The sequence below is a fragment of the Theropithecus gelada genome, chromosome 12 (genome assembly GCF_003255815.1).
Source record: "Theropithecus gelada isolate Dixy chromosome 12, Tgel_1.0, whole genome shotgun sequence".
Taxonomy (NCBI): domain Eukaryota; kingdom Metazoa; phylum Chordata; class Mammalia; order Primates; family Cercopithecidae; genus Theropithecus; species Theropithecus gelada.
In genome coordinates, this window is record NC_037680.1 from 12,222,158 (window position 1) to 12,244,510 (window position 22,353).

Sequence of the window (22,353 nt, forward strand, 5' to 3'; positions counted from 1 at the left end):
ATACATAATAGACCCACAAGATTCTTGATGATATTATACTAGCAGCAACACTGCCAGCTTAGCCAAAAAGGGATAAAAATAAGACAACAATTTTAAAAGGTTGTTGGACTCCCAAAATTCTACAGATAGGAAACAGGTAGATAAAACTACTTAGATGGGCCAGGTGCTGTGGCTCATGCCTGTAATCTCAGTATTGTGGGAGGCCATGGTGGGTGGATTGCTTGAAGTCAGGAGTTCAAGACCAGCCTGGATAACATGGTAAAACCCCACCTCTACTAAAAATGCAAAAATTAGCTGGGCATGGTGGTGCATGCCTGTAGTCCCAGCTACTCATGAGGCTGAGGCAGAAGAATTGCTTGAACCCAGGAGGCAGAGGTGCAGTGCACCAAGATCATGCCACTGCACTTCAGCCTGCATGGCTCAAAAACAAAAACAAACCAACTAACAATAACAACAACAAGAAAAAACCTACTCAGATGACAACATGTGCCCTCTTCATGAAAAAGGAAGTATGATTCAGAGGATAGAGCCTCAGACCCAAGAGTTGAGGCAAGAGTCACAGAGGATTAATCTCAGTTTTTGAAATGGAGTTTTCACAGTTGGTTTTCAAAATTGCTTAGGACTGGAGACTCCTTTCTTCGTTCCATTTTCCCCTTTTTGAATAGGAATGTCTATAACTGTTATCCTGTGCCTGTCTCACTAGTGTATTTTAGGAGTAGATAACTTATTTTCTAGTTTCATTGGTCCACTGATAGAGAGGAATTTTTTCCTAAGATGGATCGTAGTCGGAGTCTTACCCATTTTTTATTTAGATAATTTAGATGAATACATTTGGGGCATTTGAAATGGTAATATTCAAAGAGAATTTGGACTTTGAATTGATGTTATGATAGGTTGAAACTTCTGGGGATATTGAGAAGAGGTGAATGTAGTTTGACATGGAATGGATGTGAATCTTTGGGACTCAGAGGGCAGACGGTGGTAAGCTAAATAATGATCCCCCAAAGATGTTCCCAACATAATCCCTGGATCTTGTGAACATTACTTTATATGGCAAAAAAGAACTTTGCATGTGGTTGCTAAGGGTCTTAAAATGGGGAGATTATCCTGGGTTATCTAGGCAGACTCTAAATATATCACAAGAATCCTTATAAGAGGGCAGGAAGGGCCGGGTGCGGTGGCTCACACCTGTAATCCCAGCACTTTGGGTGGCTGAGGTGGGCGGATCACGAAGTCAGAAGTTTGAGACCAGCCTGGCCAACATAGTGAAACCCCATCTCTACTAAAATTACAAAAAATTAGCGAGGCATGGCAGAGCACGCCTGTAATCCCAGCTACTCAGGAGGCTGAGATAGAAGAACTGCTTGAACCTGGGAGGCGGAGAGGTGGCAGTGAGCCGAGATTGCGCCATTGCACTCCAGCCTGAGCGACAGTGTGAGACTCTGACTCAAAAAAAAAAAGGGGGGGGCAGGAAGAGGGTCAAAATGTGATGACAAAAGCAGAGATTTGACCGGGCACAGTGGCTCATGGCTGTAATGCCAGCACTTTGGGAGGTGGAGGTGGGCAGATCACTTGAGGTCAGGAGTTCAAGACCAGCCTGGCCAACAAGGTGAAACCCTATCTCTACAAAAATACAGAAATTAGCTGGGCATGATGGTGGGTGCTTATAATATCAGCTCCTCAGGAGGCTGAGGCAGGAGAATTGCTTGAACCTGGGAGGCAGAGGTTGCAGTGAGCTGAGATCATGCCATTGCACTCTAGCCCGGGTGACAGAGCAAAACTCCATCTCCAAAAATGAAAATAAAAAATAAAAAAAAATTGGAAAAAAAAGCAGAGATTGGAGAGATGCTGCCTGGATCCAGTGAGTACCACAGTTCTAGAAATTAGGAGAAGCAAGGAATAGATTCTCCTTTACAGTCTCCAGAAGAGACTAGGTCTGCTGACAATTGATTTTTATTCCTTAAGACTTATTCTGGACTTCTGACCTCCAGAACTGTGAAATAATAAATTTGTATTATTTTTAGTTGTTATGTTTGAAGTAATTTGCTACAGCAGCAATTGAAAACTAATATAGGGTCATTAATACAATCTTCTGTAGAAATAAACCTTGCTACCCTGTTTTTACATATAAAATTGTCTTAAGCATTGTCATTATTTTTAAAATAGGCAGTTTGTGAACATTTGACATTCTCAAATGTGAGTTGACCTTGTACTGGACCAATCTGTCTTCTAAAAGAAAGCATCTTTACTTTAAAAATAAAAGTCAGTGAGTAATTGGATCAGAAATGCAGAAATGTTCATTATAAGCAACAGTAACAACAGTTAGTTGGAAAGTTAAAATAATGTGTGATGGAATAACAACTATTAATAGGAGAGTATTGGAAGTCACTGAAAGGGATTTTGTAGTTACAAGTGCCTCCTCCTCCCTCCTCAGTTTTGCTGGAGAGAGGCTGGGGAGCCCACGTCATAAAGATAGAAACAGTGGGGAAGGAGAGAGGAGAAAGGAAAGAGCTGGAGACCCATGGAACTAGATGCTGTGGAGCAGCTGTACCATATGATCAGTGTGGCTTACATAGAAAGGGAAAGGGGACTTAAAAAATGTATTGCTGTAAATGATATAAATGTATTTGGCTTCTCCTCAAAGTTTTCAAGAAATACAGGGTCAGAATATGAACGGTTTGGAAATTTCTTATGGTTGTTGGAAGGAAGATACACAGTATATCTCAGTGGTATTATTTGGGGTCCTTCCTCAAAGGTTACTTGATCATTCAGAAATGTGTTTAGGCTATAGGTGTTAGAAAAGTAGAACAATAATACCATAACAAGTAGGAATTTGTTTCCCTCCTTTAACAACAAACCTGGAGCTACAGAGTTGTAGAGGAATGGTTCTTCAAAGACCCAGGCTCCTTTCATCTTTCCTTACTGCGTTATCCAAGTGGCTTTCAGTTTAGGCTTATGCCTTGTGTTTGAATGATGGCTGTTACAGTTCCAGGCTTCATGACCTCATTCAAAGGCAGGAAGTCCAGGGGTGTCCAGGGTGAGCACTTAGCTCCTCCTGCATTTCTTTTTAAAGGAAACAAAATATCTTTCCCAGAATCCCTCAGTGGACTTTCCTTTGGCCAGAACTGGGTCACATGCTGCCCCATCCCTTCATACTACTAGAGTAGAGCCTGAGAAAGCAAATATCTAGTTTTGCAGACTCCAAAGTGGGATGTAGCCAAGGAGATTGGACTTGCAATGACTTTAGGTTGACCATCCAATGGTGTCTGCCACAAGTATATCACTCTCTCTTTTCTTTGAAGGACTTGAGGCTAATGAGTTTGGAAACTGAGCAAGGACCACACTTTTTGTTAATAGGTCTGTCCTCCAGAGAAAAGCCACTACACAGCTTTCCAAAAATGCTGGCATTCCCCTCATCAGTGGACTCCTCAGTGCTGAGGTGAATATGTTTCTTCTGGAACATCTTAGAGAACATAGCATTGAGGGAGATAAGTAGATAACACTTGATACATCTATTAGAGCATTTTCTTAAATTCTTGGATTCTCCCTCTACATAGCAAGGTATCCCTGGCATCTCACTCTCATAAATATAACTTAGCATAGACCTAAAAAGCTCAGACTCTGGAACCAGGCTATCTGATTTGAATCTCAGCTTTACCAATTACAAGCTGCATGTGGGAAGTTATTTAACCTATATATGCCTAAGTTTTCCCTTTTATAAATGAGGATGTTACCACCTGTCTCATAGGTTTATTATTATAATAAGATAATTTGATGTATGATAGCATTTTGAAAAGTGCTTGGCACCTAGTAAGGGTTACATGTATGCCAACTAGCATTATTGTTTACATCAGTCCTCATGAGTCTAGATTTCAGCAGCCAACTAAGCAGATGATTAATGCTACTCCCAACTGCCCAGGTGAACCCATTGAGTCTAGAATCTTTGCTCATGCCTCCATATCGATACATTCAGCCTCATCTAAGGCTATGTTCTTCCCTCCTTGGTCTAGCATTCTCAGAATTTCTCTCCACATGTATTCCCCAGACTTTTGCTTTTATAAATTAGCAGAATCTCACACCTCCTATGATGGATAAGTCTTTTCTTTCAGAGTTTGCCTTTCCAATTGGCCTTTTGAGGAGTGCTGGGATTTGTAGTGAGAGAAAATGAGGAGTATTTGGCACAGGGTATAAAGTTTCAAGTCAACACCCTCAAGCCAGGTCATTAGAGGATCTCAATCAAAGCAGCAAGAACCTCATGACTGCCTTCATTTGTCAAAGGAAGCCAACATAAGGCCTGAGGGGTGTGGAGTACATCAATGAAGTCATCTGAATTGTCCTATGTAACTCCATTCAATCCTCAGGGTCCTTATGAGTTCTAATCAGTGCTTTTGGTTTCAAATAAGAGAGTGGTCAGGCTATGAATGCAAGTGACTTTGTAATTCAGCAATCCAAAAGATTAATATTTGAGGTTTTTTCACTTACTTTGACCTCCACCTGCTAGAAATCAAAAGGTTTTCTGCTTGTCTGTTTCAGAAGTCATAGAAAAGCCCTGGTTTATAGGTACCTTGAGCTGAGAATGTAAGAATTTCAGCTCATAATTCTATTTTTTAAAGCTGTTCAGGCCGGGTGCAGTGGCTCACACCTGTAATCCCAGCACTTTGGGAGGCCAAGGCGGGTGGATCACGAGGTCAGGAGATGGAGACCATCCTGGCTAACATGGTGAAACCCCGTCTCTACTAAAAATCCAAAAAATTATCCAGGCATGGTGGCATGCACCTGTAGTGCCAGCTACTCGGGAGACTGAGGCAGGAGAATCGCTTGAACGCGGGAGACAGAGATTGCAGTGAGCTGAGAGTACACCACTGCACTCCAACCTGGGTGACACAGCAAGACTCTGTCTCAAAAAAAAAAAAAAAAAAAAAGCTGTTCAGCTCCATTAAAAACAACCACCTTACTCTCACGGTCTTATTGTGAGAATCTTATTCCTAAGTCTTATTGCTCAGTTGTCACTTGGTTACCCCAAAGCTTGATTTCAATGGGTACTTCATTGTAGATGTATACAGTTGATAACAAACTTTTGCCACTGTATACCATGGGCTACCTGCATCAAAGACCTTTAAAGAAGTTGAGTTTTCAACCCTCAACCTTAATCAGGCTAGATAACCTATCCCTGATTTCATCTATTTCCCTTAGGGTCTATGCCTGTTAATTCAAATGTCTGTATCAGTCAGGTTACTTAACCACAAGCAACAGAAACTTACTCTGACCAATTAAGGAAGATCACTCGAGCCCAGGGGTTCAAGACCAGCCTGGGCAAAATAGAGAGACCCCATCTCTATAAAAAAAATTAAAAAGTTAGCCGGGTGTGATGGCTTGCACTTGTAGTCACAGCTACTTGGGAGGCAGAGGTGGGAGGATCACTTGAGCCTCGAAGGTCGAGGCTGCCAGGGAGCTGTGATTATGCCGCTGCGCTCCAGCCTGGGCAAAAGAGTGAGAACCTGTCTCAAAAAAAAAAAAAAAAAAGAGAAGAAACAAGAAAGAAGAAGAAGGTGGAGGCCAGAGGAATGCATATAGAAAGAACTCCTAAAATCTGGCAAGGTGAAAACACTGTCACCTGGATTACTATCTGCCAGGCATCACAGCTTACATCATGAACATTATGGCACTGCCACTAGCAACGCTGCCCTAAAAATTTGGTAAGCACCTTTACCATCAGAGGTTTTATCTTGCACCAAGATTACATAGTGGATAATTCCTCAAGCCATTAGAGTTCAGGTCCTGGGCAGAAAAATATTTCCTTTGTTTATTTCACAGACACCAGTTCAAAGACTGAACCACATGGGTCCCAGCTTTATAAGGTTTACATACATAATTGTTATTTTTGTTGCTTATAATTTTCATGCAGTTTGAATAGGTCAAGAAACCTGGTCTATGTAGGGCACCTTAAATATCCCCTTTAATATTTATGGTATTACTTACAGTACTTTCTGCTGGATCTTCCTTTCTTCCTGGTTGTCTGGGGTGAACAGCATGGCGTAATAGAAAGGTTCTGGGCTTTGGAGTCAGGCAAACTTTGGGTTCGATCCTGGCTCTGATCCTGATCAACATTGCCTATCTGTAAGTATATTACTTACCTTTTCTAAGTCTTGGCTTCTTTTTCTATGAAATAGATATAGTAAAATCTGCTCCATGAATTGTTAAAATATAACTCACATAGAGCTTCGTAAGAGATGCTGAGAAACAATATATAGTTGGTCCTCTGTAAGCATGGATTCGGAGGATCCTAAATCCTTAGATTCAATCAATCACAGATCGAAATGCGCAGATACAGAGGGCTGACTATACTTGATTATATGTAAAAAGCTGTGTTTACTATGCTTATAATTGAGCGATTATTTAAAGTATTATACATGTGACAGACAAACGAAAATAAATGAAGCAATACAGTTAGAGTAGACTTAGCAATACCAACAGACACTGTTGCATTGTTGTGAAATAGTCCTAAGTATCTTTCTTTTTTTAACCTGACACCCGTTGTTTGCAAGCGGTGGAAATGCTAAAAGTGAATCTCTTTTCACCAGGAATGCATGACCTTGGCCATCAGCTGCCAGGGCTTTCACTATTGAAATCCTGTTATGTTATTTTCTTCCCAAGTTTGTAATGAACTGTCTCTTGAGAGGATGTGATGAAATGTACAGCTGCATCCTAATAAGCATCCTTATGTCTATAAACAGTGTCCTTTAGCAATGAATAATAAAAATTGTAATCTTAACTGTGGGGAAAACAATTTAGATAGTATTAATTTTTCTTAAAGGCATTGCAGGTATATTATTTATATAAATAAATAGAATATGTAATACAAATATGGAAAATGCATATTTGTGTATACAAGCGAATTTACTTAATTTCTCTATATACACATATACTTTTTATAAAAAATATCCTGAAACAAAACCATCTGTAATATCTTCTATAGCAGCGGGTTCATAAAATTGAAATGATTGATGCCTTTCAGAAATCTCTAGGCAACTAGGTGTTACCATTATTAACCACCCGTGGGAACTTGGCTTCAAATCCAATCTATTATGATTAGAATCTGCATGATCTGTATGAAGTACAGCAAGTCCCGGCCACCAGATGTCACCATTCTTCTATTTCCCTCCTGGTGCTTGGGGAGAGCTAGAGACTCTATTTTCTCCCAAGGGACTGAGGGAAATACGTGCCTCAGAACATTACTGGGATTTCACCAAAAGGTCTTTTCTTAGTCATCCTGGCCTTGCAGATTTCCCTGTGGTTTTTTAGTATCTTGACTTGACAGTTCATAATAGCTGAGGAGCCAATGGCTGATAATTTGGGGCTCATCTGGTCAGGAAGCGTTAGAGCCATTTCCTCCAGCTAAGCTTGAAGACAGGATTGACATAAGGTGCCCAAAGCCCAGAACTTGCTCAGTGCAGGAGAGGCTATGGATGTGCCCTATTAAGGTCCTGGGGTCAGGAGACCTCAACCAGCTATGAGCTCACTTACAAAATGAAGGAGAGGGACTGAATCATTTCTAGGGTCTAAAAATTCCATGATTCTCAGTTTGTAAATGCCTCTGGTGGGGAGGGTGGGTAGTAGGGTGGGGGTAATCTAAGTCCAAGAAATAAGACCCCAGAGAGGACAACGAAGTAGGGGTGAAGTCCTGCAGGGCAGATCAGAGGAAACTGAATATGAATCCTTATGAGGTCTGGATGTAGTGACTGGTTATGGGGTCTGGAACTTGCTGGGGTTATGATCTTGTGGATTCTACCACGAACTTAATAGCCCACTCTTCCTCCATTCCAGATACTACTTAACAATAAACTATAATGCTTATCGATGTAAATGTATGGCATTCTCTCTCCTGGGGCTTGGTTGGATTTAATCTGTCATGTCAGTCAATGTTCTTTGTGGTTGCCTTCAGGGCACAGGATGTGTTTTATTTGTGAATTTACAACAGTGCAGTTTTCAGCTAGCTCATCTGGAGTGTTCCTAAAATCCGCGAGTGGGAGCAGGGCAGAGAAGGAAGAATGGATTTCATTTATTAAGTGCCAGATATCCCTAAGTATTTCACATATATTTCATATCATCTTCACAGTAACCTCATGAAGCAGCATTTATTATGCTCATAGATAAAGATGAATTCAAATGGTTAAGTGGCTTGTCCTAGGTCACGAAAACCAAATGGCTGTATACATACTGCTTTGTGTAATGCGTTCTAAGAAAGAGTAAACAGCCTCAGGGCGTTTTGTTAAAGTTGCCTGCACCCCTAAGATGGTTGAGACCACAGTCTCCCCATCACTGGGCTTCGCTGCTGTAAGGCCCCTTGTCCTTTGGGGCTTGGACTGCGCCACTCCGGAGGATGCATTGTCATATCAATATCTGCACACCGCCCCTGACCTTGTTAGAATATTATTTATGACCTCGATCGGAGGTCCCGCGCTCGCTCCTTTCCCACCTTGGGCTGCGGAACAGAGTGGCTGGGAGAAGTCCTCCTAGACAGGGTTGAGAGTTTGCCGACGGCCCCTGAGAAGCTGGGGCGTTCCGAATTGGCTGAGCCCGAGGCCAGGGGCGGGGAGTTTGCCAAACGTCCCCGGCCGGAATTTCTGCCTCCTAGAGCCACGAGCCCAGAAGCGGGGAGAAGTTGGTGAGGTCGACTAGGGGAGGGTTGCCAGGAATTGAGGACGGACTCCTGCCCCGGTCTACTGAGCTCCCAGAGGAGCGTCTCTGCTGCGTCGGGGCTGAGTGTGGACGCGCTGCGCGCGGCCCCGCCAAGGCTGGTAGTTTGCAGACCGTCCCTGCCGCGGCCCGCTCGGCGGCGGCCCTGCGGCTCCCGCGGTGGCGGCGGCCCCGGGCGCGATCCAGCCCAGGTAGCCGCGCCGCAGGCTCGGGGCGTCGCGACCCAGCGCCTCGGGCCCCGCGGGCACGGCGGCCGGCGGGTGCTCCTGGCTGCTGCTGCTGCCAACAAGGAGGTAAGAGCTGCCGGATCGGGATGATCGCGTCGGAGCTCGTCATCCCCGCGGGGTGATGCACGCAGAGGGGACCGCGGGGGGCACGGGGAACCGGGCGCGGGCGAGGAGAGCCCGCACCGGGGTCGGCGCGGTCGGGGGCTTCCTTCCGTCGTTCCTCTGCCGCCTGCGTGGGTGCCCCGGCCCCGGCCTCTCTGCAGGACCCCGGAGTGCAGACGGGGGACGCGCCTTGAGGAGCCCACCTGCCCCCGGCAGCGCCTCCCGGGGGAGGCTGAACCCCCCAGGCCCCGTGACGAGGGGGCTTGTCGGCTTTCCTAGGGACAGTCCAAAGGAAGCTCTGGTTGCGCGGGCTGGAGGCGAGCGGCCAGGGATGGTAGATGGGCGCTTGGACCGCGGAGGAGCTCGGTGGGGGTCACGCCGCAGGCGTGGGCCGGGCCGGGGTCCTCGGGACCCAGGCGCACTGGGCGGGCTCGGCCAGAGGCCAGTAGGGAGGAAGGAAGAAGGAGGGAGGCTGGCCCTGAGCCCCTAGGGAGGAGGCATGCGGCGGGCCGGTGCTCCGGGCCTGAGGGTCCAGGAGGCCCGGGGGCGCCCCAGCTGTTAGGGGACGGCCCACGGGTCCACGATCCCGCCGGCGCGCTCAGCGCTGCTGCCGGGTCTGGGAGGCTGCAGGGAGCGCAGAGCCCACACCCGCGCACACACTCCCCGAGAGCATGCTCAGTGCGGTCCTGGGAACTTCCTGCCGAGTCGTGAGCCGCCCCGGCCCCCTCCTGGCCCACTCCTGGCCCTCGGCTCGCAAAGTTGGGGGCGGCGGGGCTAGAGAGTCGTGGGCGCCGCTCTCGCCTGTGGCTCCTCTGCGCCCCTGGCCCCTGACTCGCCTCAGTTGAGCTCCGCTCTCTGCTCTCCCCCGCTGCCCCCGCAGCCGGGATTGGGGGCGTGGGTGTTAGCTCCTGCTCCCAGTGGCGGGGTGGCCAGAGGCCTGGAGCGCGACTCTCAGCCTGGTGGACCTGCGCGCTGTGCGCCCTCTTGGTGCCTGGACCTGGCGCGGCGAGCAGGCGGGGTGCAAGGGGGTGTGTGAGCCCAGGGACGCTCGCGCACACACTTGCGGTCACACACAAAGCCGCGGTTTTGTAGCCGCCGCGCGGAAGAGCCGAAGAGGGAAGGGGGTGGCGCTTGCATTGTCCTGAGGCGTTTGGAGCGCTGATGGGTGCTCGGCTCCTCAGGGCTGCGGGAACCGGGTGATGTGGATGGATTCGGTCTAGGGCCCGGCCCTCCTGGGACCCACTGCCAGGCCTGGCCCCGGGTGGCCGCCGCTATCTGCACCTGGCTCTGGCGGCCCAGTTAGGGGAGGTTGGGTACTTCTAGGTCTGTGAAGTTGGGAAGGGGCAAACTCGGGTTTCTGTGGGGTTCGGGTGGATGGCAACATCGCACTTGTAAACACACCCAGACCCAAGTGTTAGAGGTAGCACCTCATTCTAAAGAGATGCGAGTGGGAAGCTAGGTCGTTGAACTGACCGCCTACCCCCCAGTTTATTGTCAGGACCTGATCAACTTGGTTTTTACTCCAAGAGACTCCCCAGTGTTAATCTCTGTGTCATGAATGAACATCCTAAGCCTTGCGGCTGCATCAGAACTCCCTTGTCTGATCCGAGAAAATCACTGAACATTTTTTCATGAAGGGCAAAGCATCTGAGATCTGTCGTGAATGAATTTGCACCCCCCTCCCCCCGTCCCCACTTCTTTCCTATAAATTATTTTTGTTGCTATTGTTCAGGGCTGAGATGGGCATCCTCAGATTTATTTGGCAGTTAAGATTAGAGCAAAGCTCTCTTGTCTTTTTTTTTTTTTTTTTTTTAAGTTGGGGTTTTGCTCTTGTTGCCCAGGCTGGAGTGCAATGGCGCGTTCTCAGCTCACTGCATCCTCAGCTTCCCGGATTCAAGCGATTCTCTTGCCTCAGCCCCCCAAGTAGCTGGGATTTCAGGCGCCTGTCACCATGCCTGGCTAATCTTTCATTTTTAGTAGAGACGGGGTTTCACCCTATTGGTCAGGCTGGTCGCGAACTCCTGACCTCCGGTGATCCACCTGCCTCGGCTTTCCAAAGTGCTGGAATTATAGGCGTGACCCACCGTGCCCGGCTTAGAGCAAAGCTCTCTTTTCTAGAGAGCTTTTTAGTTTTTTCCAATTTAGTTTTTTCCTCTTGCCCTCCTCCATCACCCTGCTTTTAAATGCTCATTTAAATGCCCATGTCGTCAGCCTTACTTGGAGAGGCCCTGAAAAGCAAGGTGATGGAGGAGGGGCAAGAGGGTGACTGTTTCACCCTTTGTAGGGGCTGGGAGAAGAGGAGAAGGAAGTTGCTGTGTCTGGCATCTGCCTCTGCTGGGGTGGCTCTGCCTGGGTATAGGGTTTGGGCTTTTTCTTTCATCTCCTCCTTTGTTTCACCCTGCCTTCTTCACTCTAGGACACTCGTGACTGGAGTCATTCGGTGAAAGGAATCTGCAGTCCTGCTTTGGAGCTTTGCAGGGTTTGCACCTACACAAGCAGCCACCAGTTGGTTTTAAGGTGAACTGCAATGGCAGGAGGCGTGGGGAGTTCTGCCCCGATCTGCCGGTGGCAACTGTGTGCTCCAGCTGCTGCTGCAGAGCAGCTCATGGGCTTTTTGATCTCCTCAGCAGTGTGCATTTCAAGTGCTTTGTGTTTGGAAGTGTGAATATAGTACTCATTTATATATATTCCCTCATCTGTATACATTTTTATAAAGAGGTGTGTGTGTATGTACATGCATATGCCGTGTTCTTTGGTAGAATCTGGAAGCTGGAAGGGACCTCAGGAAATCACAGGCATTCACATAATCTCTCATCCCATTCAATTTTCTTAGTTTTAAAATAACCAAGCCACCTTCTGCCCAGCCGTCCTCCAAAAGCATTGAAATGCTAGAATCCCCTGTGACCCTAGCTGACGGGGAGGCCTTTGGAAGTAGGAGTTCCCAGGAACCGTTCTAGGTATCACTCTGACATTTGACACAACTTTTCCCTAATGTTCCATGTGTCCCAGGATCTAAGGCACTACAGAGACATCCCTGGATTAATTTTGGCAGGGGACAGGCAGTGACTAGTGTACCCTGCAGAGATGTGTAGAAAACTGCAAAGAGCAGTCATCTGTAAGATCTGGGTTGGAAAGTTTATGTCCTCTCCTTCCCGTCATACAGACAGATGGCTGCTCTGCTCTTTCTCAAGAGGCTTTAAGCACAGTAGGAACTCATTGTCTTCCTTCCTCGTTATGTGTCATGGGCTCCTGGCCCTAGGAGGCATGGAGGAGGAGTGGTTGGGAGTGGCATTCTGTGTTGATGCTGTTATAATAGGCCTCAGGAAAGTGTGTGCTGTTAGCTTTGTCTCTGGGGGTTTCCTGTGGTGAATTTCAAAGTTTGGGGAAGGGTCCTGGTGTCAGATGAACAGGTTGATGGGTAGTTTTGACTGCTATAATTCAGATGATACTTGAGAAAAGGGAGGAAATAATTTTATATGGGGGGATTGCTATCTGGGTGACAATTGAGAAGATAGGGTGAGAAATAAATAAGCATTTGGGACTTGTCAGTGCAGGTTTTACCAGGCTGCCTTTAAAGTTAATAATTGCTTTGAAGTATAGAGTCACTCTTAGTAGCCAGAAGATGGCTACACTTTCAAATTTCTCTTTGAAATTAAGTAATGATCTCTCCAACCCTTAAAGTCTCTAATCTAAGCCATATCCCTATACATGTTTTACATCCTGTGTCAACATTCACAATTGTGACTGATGCTGGCTGCTGATGAGCATTTATCTAGCATCTGCCATGTGCCATGCACTGGGCTGGTGCTGGGTATAAAGATGTCCTCCTAAATTATCTCACTTTTAATTTATCAGACCTTCTTTTACTATGTGTTAATGCAAACTAATAGCTCTTGGAAAGCCGCCAAGGTGGGTCCCAGGAGCCTTAGCACTGTAACCACGTTCTCAGCCGGAGGAGTTTGGACTCGAGCTTTGCGTTTGCCCATTTGGGCAGTTTTATTTATTTTTTTCATTGCCACAATTAAGTGCATCCTTCCTTGACTTTGTCATATCTGCAGGGCTATGTGTGTTCATGGGACGGTTTGGAGGAATCACTTTATTTGTTCAAAATCCCACAGTTCTCTTGTCTAAACACGCAATCTTCTGGAATGGGAACAGGGCTTTCCTCTCGGGACTCTGCCCAGTCTTAAAAATCAGGACAGGCAAGGGTTATACGCTATGGTGGCTGGGTTTAGTGGGAGCAGTTTGTCTTGTAAACTGGCACTGTCTCTTTGTCACCTTCACTGCCAGGCTGGCATTAATGCCTGCTGGATCTTGACCCTTGCTCAAGTGGCACCCTGCAATGGCTAAGGAATATTTCTCCACTCTATTTCCTGACAAAGTGAACTCAGGAATGAGTTACACTCAAGTACTTCTGTTACTAGTAAGAGTTAACTACTGGTGCTTGCAATAGGTTTACTTTTTAAAATGTCAGCACTTCAAGGTTATCCCTAGAATAATAACAGCCTCACTTATTTGCATCCCTTTGTGATGACCCTTGAGGGAACATGTGCCACCCACCCACTCCTGTTTGAACTTCACGCTGTAATGTTGTAGTTCGGTGCACAGACTGCTTATAAGTCCTGTCATGCTGGTGAAATGTTTTTTAAAACTTATTGTAAGTATCCTACAGAGAAAAGCCTTCCATTCTATTTGTTTTGGGTCTTTTCCATGTCTGGGTCCCCGCGTGGGAGTGTGTTATGTTGGTGATCATCATAGAGATTGTATTATATGTCTTGGTGGAGAAACATCAGAAAAGGTGGGCAAGAAAATAGGAATGATGGCGATGAAAAACATCTGTCTTCCCCGATTGGCATTATTGCAGATGCTTCTTTTGTACTCCAGGTATTTCCCTGAACAATGAGGTAGATGCTGTGTTATTCCCAGTTGATACGTGGAGAGACCGTAACATCGTGAGGTCAGGAAATCTAGCTAAGGTCACAAACAGCTACTGAGTGGCAGAGCAAGGATTTGAAGCCGGGTGGTCTAGGTCCAGAGCCAGTGCGGGTTGGGCTGTGAGTAGTGGTTAAGGCTGATGAGCCTGTCCTGTAATAGCCAGCACCTTCTTTCCAACCCAAGCCGAGAGGGCTTCATAGATACCCAGCGGCACCGCAGGGGGGCCCTCCTCTTTCTAGCTGAGGTCACCGTGCAGAGAGTTGGAGGAACTTTCTCAAACTCTCACCAGCAGGCAACTGTGGCAAAGCTGGACCTCACATCTCATCTGTGGTCCCACAGGAACAGTTGGTAACAGTTGATAATGGGTGCCTGCCTGCTTTGTTTATAGGGATGATACAGGAAGAGAATTGATGGCTACTGGGCATCTGTTCCTCCCTGGAGCCCACTGTGCGCTCACACCCAGCTTCACCTTGGAATGTGGTGGGGAGCAGGTTGGTGTGGCCCCGTTCCCTCCTATCATCCCCAGCTGGGAGAATCTATGTCCTTTGGAATGAAGGGTTCCCTTTCTCATGTCATCTTTTAAGTTTGACATCATAAGAATTCAGTCTGGGCTGGATTTTCCATTTCACTCTTACTAATTCTGTGTTTTAGGGCTGCTGGCTCCTCTCAGCCTTGATTTCCTTTCTTTAGGAGCATGGGGTGGGTGAGGGGTGACCTGGAAGAGGTATCAGGACTCTTCCTTAACATTTCCGATAAACGGTGCCTGTGAAGACATTCCCGTAGTGTCTGTGGAATCCTAGAGAGAGAGCAGGGCCACACAAAATGCTCCTCTGAACCCGAGATTGCCACACTTTGTGGAATCTTCCCGTTGGACATAGCAGTGAGCGCCCATTTCCTTTCCTGCCCTCACCTACTCCTGATTCGGATTGCCTCTGCTGAATAAATAGTCCCTGGCTACCCAAGGAGTTTAAAGTCTAAGCCTGGTCAGTGCACACCCAGAAGAGTTAAGTTTAGTAATAAAGGTAAATGTAGATGAAGAACACACTAATTCAGCCCATGTGACCACTTTGGGCCTTAGTTGTTAGGTTGAGAAGTAAGAGGGGATTGAATGCACTCCAAAGATCTGTTCAGTTCGTCATCTTGCTTAATCCTATACATGTGGCAAAAGAGGTGTAACATAACTGAAATTCCCTTATTAAATTAAAAAGAAGATTGAGAACACATTCAGATTGTTTTTGCCCATGCCGGTAGACTATTTAGCAGACAGCTGAAAAGCTTAACTAAGAAGAATCAGCCCTTTATTGTTACTCTCTTTGGGGATGTTTATCTTTGTATGTTTAGAAATAAAAAACCTTGGTCCTTACTTTCAGCCCTGAAATAACCTGCTTTTCCTCTAGTGAAGCTATTTTTTCTCTTGGGAAATTGAGATTCATTGAGATTCAAAGAGTAGAGAAGATGACCAGGCTCATAGCCTTCTGTGGTTCCTCACACAGCGCCCTGGGGATGTGGCTAGGTGTTTACATACTGCCACCAGCAGGGCCAGATTCTGTCTACACATTCAGTGTGTAACTACTACCTTTCAACGTAAGGGAGTTTGGTGTCAGTCTTCTTGCGGTTTTGCAGCTGCTTTTTTTTTTTTTTTTTTTAACCATCTGTTATTTTCACCTCCAGTTTGTTATTTACAAGCATCCATGCCGGTGAGTTTTCTGAATGACCGATTCTTTCTTGGATGCAAAGAAAAAGCACTGTCTTTGCCTCATGCAGTGTGTGATCTCTCTGTTTTCCTTTGGCATCTTTCTTAGTATTTCTGTTTGGTATATTTCCTTCCTCCCCTTTCTTGTAATGTTTAGAGCACCTAGGGTTAGAGGCCCCACCCGGTGAGGATATGGCAGGGAAGAGGAGTTTCCCTCTGTCCCCTTCCCCCAGTAATCTTCATCATGCAGTGTCCCCAGTCCTGTGTAAGACCTTTGCAAACACGGCTTCAAGCCCCTCTGTTCATCTTGATTGCCTTCCCTCTGTAAAAAAGTTCTTAATGGGACATTCTCCCCTTCTTCCTTTATTTGATTTTTAGCTATGATGCTTGGCAGTTTTAAAGATGACATTGTTATATGGGCAGTCTTCACTGTACATTACACACAAATATAATTCTCCTGGGTAAATAGGATCAACTTTTACAGGTTCACCATTCCTCCTTTGCAATTCTTAGTGCAGTGAGCTCCATCAAGGGAAAGGTTCCCCCTCCCCCCCGCCCCCAGGCTTGTTCCAAATAAACCCCCCCCAAAACAAAAAAAGAAACGCGTAGCTCCAATAAAGAAAGGAGTGTCATGGAGCTCTCATGGGTGCAGGCTGGAAGCTCCAGGCCTGGCGTGCTGGAGTCACGAGATGAGCTGTCCAGGCAGCGTGGCATCGTGAGTGAACTCCGACTGTGGCAGGTGAGGCTTCTGCACTTAGCTGTCTTCATGTGGACCGATTCTGTGCTTAGTGATTCTGATTTCTTATCTGAAAAGCGATGCATCACTTAACTTCTACACTTGGAGGGTTCTACTAGTGTACCTGCGTGGCTGGGTTCTGCACACTCAGCTACTTTAGTTTCTTTCTTTCTTTTTTTTTTTTTTTTTTTTGAGACGGAGTCTCGCTCTGCCGCCCAGGCTGGAGTGCAGTGGGGCGATCTCGGCTCACTGCAAGCTCCGCCTCCCGGGTTCACGCCATTCTCCTGCCTCAGCCTCCCGAGTAGCTGGGACTACAGGCGCCCGCCACCTCGCCCGGCTAGTTTTTTGTATTTTTTAGTAGAGACCGGGTTTCACCGTGTTAGCCAGGATGGTCTCGATCTCCTGACCTTGTGATCCGCCTGTCTCGGCCTCCCAAAGTGCTGGGATTACAGGCTTGAGCCACCGCGCCCGGCAACTTTAGTTTCTTTAGTCTGTCCTTAAAAAGATTCCTAGGTCTGTTCCTGGTTTTGAGGTTCCATTTGTTCATTATGCTCTTTTAGAGTTCATCTTTTAAAATCAGTCTGTCCACATTGTTTTTTCCTCTTAGCACAATTTATGGTCTCATGCAGGTCAACAAATTGGGACTCTGAATGTGAGCGTATGTGTCCACTCACCACTAGGGCTTATTACCTTATTGTCAATGTTATCTTAAGAAAAAGTGGAGGCTGGGTACAGTGGCTCATGCCTGTAATCCCAGCACTCTCAGACACTGAAATGAGAGGATTGCTTGAGCCCAGCCTGAGCAACAAAGCAAGACTCCTGCCTCTACAAAAAAAAAGAAAGAAAGAGAGAGAGAAAGAAGGAAAAAAAAAAGAAAGACGGAGTGATCAGAGAGCTGCAGGTTTGGAGTAGCCATCAGTTAAAGGAAGTCTGCAGAAAGTTTCTGTGAAAGGGTTTTGTTACTATGGCCTTTCCCCTAGTGCCAGCTTGTTAAGAAGTGTAGGTAGGGGATCCTTGCTAATATTATGTATTAAGATTTTATTGTTCTTCCTCTAAAGTGTTTTTCATGATAATGAGTTGCTTATTCTATAATAGTGCCTTTTCTCTATTTCTGTAAGCAGAATCAAATACAACTCTCAAGTTTTATTTGTTCTTTTTTTTTTTTTTCTCTTTAGAGACAGGGTCTTGCTCTGTCACCCAGGCTAGAGTGCAGTGCTGCAATCATAGCTCACTGGAACCTCCAACTCCTGGGCTGAAGTCATTCCCTTGCCTCAGCTTCTTGAGTAGCTAGGGCTACAGGCATGTGCCACCATGCCTGGCTAAATTTTTTTTAAGTTTTTATTATTTTGGAGAGACAGGAGTCTTACTATGTTGCCCAGCCTGGTCTTGAAGTCCTGGCCTGAAGCAATCCTACTGCCTTAGTCTCTCGAAATGCTCTGATTACAGTTGTGAGCTGCCGTGCCCAGATAGCTTTCCATGTTTTGATGCCATGTCTGGTTAATACTCTCTTAAGTTTCCGAGTTTCTTCCTCCTAGTTCAGTGGTTTCAAATGTAACTTTTCTATTTCCTCATTGTCAGTCTCTAATAGAAATACTACAGGATTACTTCTATTGCTGCTGTAACAGCCACAAACTTAGCAGTTAAAGCCCCACACATTTATTCTTTTTGAATTCTATAGGTGAGAGGTCCCTTATGGGTCTCATGGACCAAGATCAAGGTGTCTGTTCCTTCATGAGGCTTGAAGGGAGAATCGGTCTCCTTGCCTTTTCTAGCTTCTAGAGGCTGCCCATGTTCCTAGGCTTGTGCCCCCTTCTCCAGTTTCAATGCCCGCAGTGTCCAGCCGAGTCCTTGTCTCTCTGCCATCACACTGATACTCTCACCAAGCTGGAAAATATTCTCTGCTTTTCAGGATTGATGTGATTAGATTAGACCAAGCAGGGTAATGCAGCATAATCTCCCATCTACAGGTCCTTGATATAACGCCATCTCCCTGTAAGGCAACAGAAGCACAGGTTCCAGGGATTAGTATATGATGAACATATTTGGGGGCCCTTTTTCTGCCTACCACAGTCCTCAAAGCTCCAAATAAGGAACTGGTTCTTTGCTCTTTATGTAAAAGAACTGTTTTTCTTTGCAAAGAAGGGTTACTGTTGCAGGATCTGTTCTTCTCCCCTTTGAACATATTCAAATCAACTATTTGCAAAAACATTGGTATTTAAATAAGGTTTGAGGTCTGCTGAGACCAGATGCTGAGCTGAGTACTTTTACTTGTTCTGGCTTATGTAATTGTGAGCCGTCCTACTATTAGAGTGGGGAAACTGAGGTGCAAAGGAAACGTGCCCAGGGTCACACAGCCAGAAGTGGCAGAGCCAGCGTACAAAAGGCTGCATTCCCGAAATTGGCATTCTTTTCACTCTGCTTTTCTGCCTTACAAGCGATAAGGCAAAAACACAATGAGAAATGGTAATGGAAAACCTTAAAATAATGTAAAACCTCTCTGCTTCTGCCAGGGTGATCATGATAAACAATAAATATTTGCCTGTGGTAGATTGATTTTTTTTTTTTTTTTAACTAATGGCCTCCATTAATGGCCTCCCTGAACTCCCTGTATCCACTATCCACACTCTTTGCCCTATAACTTTGCAGCTTTTCTTCCTCCTTCCTTCTTCCCCCACCCTGGTCCCCTGCGCCCCATTTGGCTATGTGACTTTCTTTGGCCAGTGGGATGTTAGCACATGCTGTGTATAAGCAGAGTTGTGAAAAGTGGCTGTTTCTGATTGCCTTTTACATAACTGGGCTTGCACTTTCAGACCCCACCACCTCCATGAGATCGTGCCCAGGCTAGCCCAGTGGAGGGGCCAGGTTTGTGCTTGTGGATTCCATCCTAGACCGGCCAATGCCATCTGACCTGTCAGCTGTGTGCTGTCTCCTGAGCAGGTCTAGGTCGGCCGGGGTCACCTGAATCACCCACGGGCTGACCTATAGAGATGGGCAAATCATCCATGGTTGTTGCAAGCCACTGAGTTTGGGGGAAGTTTGCTATAGAGCAGTTGTTAACTGATGCGCAGCTCATATCAAATGTTTGAATAGTGCAGAAAGTAATTTTAGTGTCCTTTTAAAAATCCTTTTGTTAGTTACTACTTGTAACTAATTAATATTCTTTTAAGATTGTACTTAGGTTGAACAACTTGCCCATTGTATCTGCCTCTTTTCCCCTTTTTAGAAAACCATTGAAATCCTTTATATTTTAACCAATTTCACTCAGAAACAGACTAATTTTCCTTTCTGAAACTGTTTATCTTCTAATATGGTGGCTTTTGACCCCAACCTAGAGTAAGAAATACGTGCTGACTCAGAACTCACGTATGTAAGTAGATAATCGCAGGAAAAGTTTCATAAAAAGTACTTAACCTTTATAGTGGCCTCTGGTGTTTTCTATTTTGTTCTATTTCATTGTCTTAAAAATTCTGGTCAGTGGTCAGGTGACAGGTGACTGGCTGCCTATTTTGTAAATAAAGTTTTATTGGCACATACCCAATCCCATTTGTTCTTCTGTTGTTTATGGCTACTTTCACACTACAATAGCAGAGGCCAGTGGTTGTGACTAATAGAGATGATCTGGCCTGCAAAGCCTCAAGTATTTACTCTCTGGCCCAAGAAGAAAAGTTTTCTGATCTTTGCACGGAATGGATTTCATAACCCATCAGTTAGTTGTGACCTTCTATTTGGAAGACCCTGTTCAAGTGACCCTTCGCTCTCCTCATACCCTTCTAGAGAGGACAGTGAACACATCTGGCAGATGTGAAAACTCACCCTTCTTTGTTTACTTAGAATCAACAATTAAGTCCTCGCCTTCTAACATTACACCCAATTGGCTTATATAGGAAACTTTTCAAGCATTTCTAAATTGTTTCATTATAAGTAGTGTTATGCCCCCCCTTCTTAATTTATTTTTAAATATGGCTTTCCAGTGGAAACTAACTGGAATTAAAATGGACACAAATACCATTCAAGTGCTAGTTATTTATTCATTAGATCCCAGCAGTGCCTTTTTTGGTGATATAATGGAGTTCATTAGTGGGAAAGGCAAAGAAACAGTGATCCTAGCTTCTCTTACAACACCTTTCTGGCAGCTGGGCCTTATTGCCACATTTCTGAATTAGGGTGGTATTATTTCTGAGCAGAATAAAATTTAGAGACATTAAATCATGGAATTCTGTGGTTGAAAAGACTTTGGAATTTTTTTAAAACTCAGATTTAATTGGCTCCTTAAAGGCCAAATTTTTCCAATACCTTCATTTTTCCAAGCCTGTCAAGAAAGGACAACATCGTTATTTATGTTGTGTGGCTCATGGGATTGATGAGAAAGAGCTGAGGCAGAAAACCTTCAGAGGGATCTGGATATGTCTTTGTAGAATCTGAAATGCCAGGTGAAGGATGGTCCCTGGCCCATTTATTTATTGTCAGTGAGAATGGAATCAAAATAAATGAGCTTAAACTACAGCATGAAGAGCTTAGGTAAAATCTGAGAAACATCCCTCAAATAAGGTCGGTTCGTTGATATTAGAATAGGTTATCCGGTAATCTTAATAGATTCATTGCATACAGCAAGTCAATATGGAGAGAAACTGGGTTGCAGCAGAGAAAGAAGTTTAATCAAAGGGCCACCAAATGAGGGGAGGGGAGGAAACCTCAAATCTATCTCTCTGAGGAGTTTGGGTTAGGGTTTTTAAGGGTTTTGGAGAGGGCCAGGCTTGGAGGTTGTTGATTGGTCGAAAAGTGCAGGGTGAACATGGGACAGGGAGGTGAACCACCTGCATTCTCATGCTGATCCATTTCTCTGAGGGGGTCTTCAAACTGGTTGTTGGAATTCAGGGTCTGAAAAACAAAATTAAGCCATCCTTAAAAAAAAGGCCTTATGATACTACTGTCCGAGATCCTGTCTGTAGGAACAATGGGGATGCAAATCAATTCCTAAACTGTCTTATGACCCCAATATCAGAAATCCTACTTATAGGAACAATGGGGATGCAAATGGCCACTATCTAGTGCTATGTGACTTTTAGAAACAGGGAAGCAGGCCAAGGTGCAGCCTGACTAGTGCTTCATTGTAACCATATTTCAGTCCAGAAGCTGGCATGCAATTCTTACCAACCCTGTAGGGATGGTTTCACTCCTAAGCATTTTTGATGTTAGCTGCTGCCCTTTGTTCGGATGGATGGCTGTCCTTCCTGGTGGTTGGATGCCTTTAATTAATAAAGATTCTTCTGAGTGCTAGCAACAGAAACCTGCTGGAGCTTGCTTCAGTGGAAATAGAGAACTCACATTAGGAACACAGGGATAGGGTCCAGGAGCCCTCTGCAGCCTGGGATCGAGGCTCTAGGAACCCCAGAAATCCTTGTTGCTCTCCTCTCTGCTTCCATCTGCCTGTCTGCTTAATTCTCCTCCCTGCCTTATTCTGCTTTTCTTGTCCCAAGGGCAGAACTCTGGGTAAGGGGATTTGTTACAGGGTATAAGCCACACAACAAGGCTGATCTTTCTTTTGTAATGCCAGTTCTGGTTTTCCCTCGGTGCCCAGCTTGAGATCACCCAGAGGTGGGCAGGGGATGGCACCTGGAGAGAGGACTCTGGCCTAGTCCCAGGCCCTACAATGTTATTGGGGGCATTTCAGCAATTTGGTGGGGGGGGCAATTTTGATTGTCAGTGATGGAGGAGAGCTACTAGCATTTATTGGATGGGGACCAGGGATGCTAAACATCTGTAATGGGTAGAGCAGTTGTGTATCACAAAATGTTTCCTGTTACCCACTAGACAATCATGGACAAGCAAAATCTGAACCTAGACCTAACTTACGTATAAGCAAATAATTGTTGCACAGTTTAAGTAAACATCAATTTTTCCAATTAATGAAGAAAGATTGTGCTTTCTTTTGTTAGGAAATTTACCATTTTGGAAACTCACAC

The 22,353-nt window shown here is 45.5% G+C and overlaps 1 protein-coding gene across 1 annotated transcript in view; it reads left to right on the forward strand.

Annotated features, from left to right (window-relative positions):
* The first annotated feature begins 8,646 nt into the window (after positions 1–8,646).
* The window catches only part of MGAT5 (alpha-1,6-mannosylglycoprotein 6-beta-N-acetylglucosaminyltransferase), a 327,486-nt gene continuing 313,779 nt past the window's right edge, over positions 8,647–22,353 (forward strand). Inside the window, exon 1 of the mRNA XM_025405318.1 lies at positions 8,647–8,990. The gene's annotated coding sequence lies outside the window, so the exon portion shown is untranslated. The remainder of the gene's footprint in view (positions 8,991–22,353) is intronic.